This window comes from Vombatus ursinus, unplaced genomic scaffold (assembly GCF_900497805.2).
Source record: "Vombatus ursinus unplaced genomic scaffold, bare-nosed wombat genome assembly UNPS02014906.1, whole genome shotgun sequence".
Classification (NCBI taxonomy): Eukaryota; Metazoa; Chordata; class Mammalia; order Diprotodontia; family Vombatidae; genus Vombatus; species Vombatus ursinus.
Genome location: NW_020954684.1, coordinates 248430 through 249384, shown reverse-complemented (window position 1 = coordinate 249384; position 955 = coordinate 248430).

Below are 955 nucleotides of genomic sequence, written 5' to 3'. Positions count from 1 at the left end.
CACACACACACACACACACACACACACACACACACACACCCAGCCCAGAAGGGGCATGAACCTAGGCTGGGGAATCTTCCCTTTTCTGATAGAGAAAATTATATTAATAATTAATTTTAATAATAAAATAGTAATTCACATATGTAGAGGTTTATGTTTAGAGAGGACTTTATACACATTACTTCATTTGTTCTCTCAATAAGCTCTAGATGCAAGTATTATTACCCTCATTTCACCCATGAGCAAACCGAGGCTTTGGAAAGCAAGTAAGAGCTAGGACTCTGAGGGCAGGGATCTTTCCACTACACCACAGTCTCTAGGGAGATGGAGGAGCTCGAAAGGAAGACACCAAAACTTTGGGCAGTTAAGGTTAGGTCCCTAAACTTTAGAGATCCCAGCGTGCAGCTCTCATCCTTGCCCACACTCCTTTTCCCGGTAGCAATAAGCACACTACTCCCCTCTTCCCTTAGACTTTCCTATCTTAAGCCTTTTTGTATTTGCCTGGGTCAGCAAAATTGCCACAATCTCAGTAGCTTTATGCTCCATTCAGCATTATGTCTTTGTGAAAGCATATGCCAATATATGTGCAGGTGTGTGAGGGAAGCAGGAAAGGAGAGGAGGAAAAGGCATGGGAGGGCAGAGGGCACACCCAAGACATCTTCAGATCTACTTCCTCTCAGAGAATGAAGAGGGCTCAGGTATGCCAGCCCCTGTCCTGGCCCCTGGTTCTTCCTTTCATCAGGAGGTGGAGGAAGAAAGGATGGGAAATTTGGCAGATAATAATGTATAAAAAGATTTCCTATAAATCTACTGTGGCTATCCAGCCCCTGTGTCTGGTGGGCCCCGCGTTCTTTGGGTGTAGGGATAGCTCTCAGCCAGGTGGGAGAGAATTAGGGAAAGGAGGATTGTTATTTTGTCGTCCCTGAAGAGGGGAAGATTCCCAAAAGACTGAAAC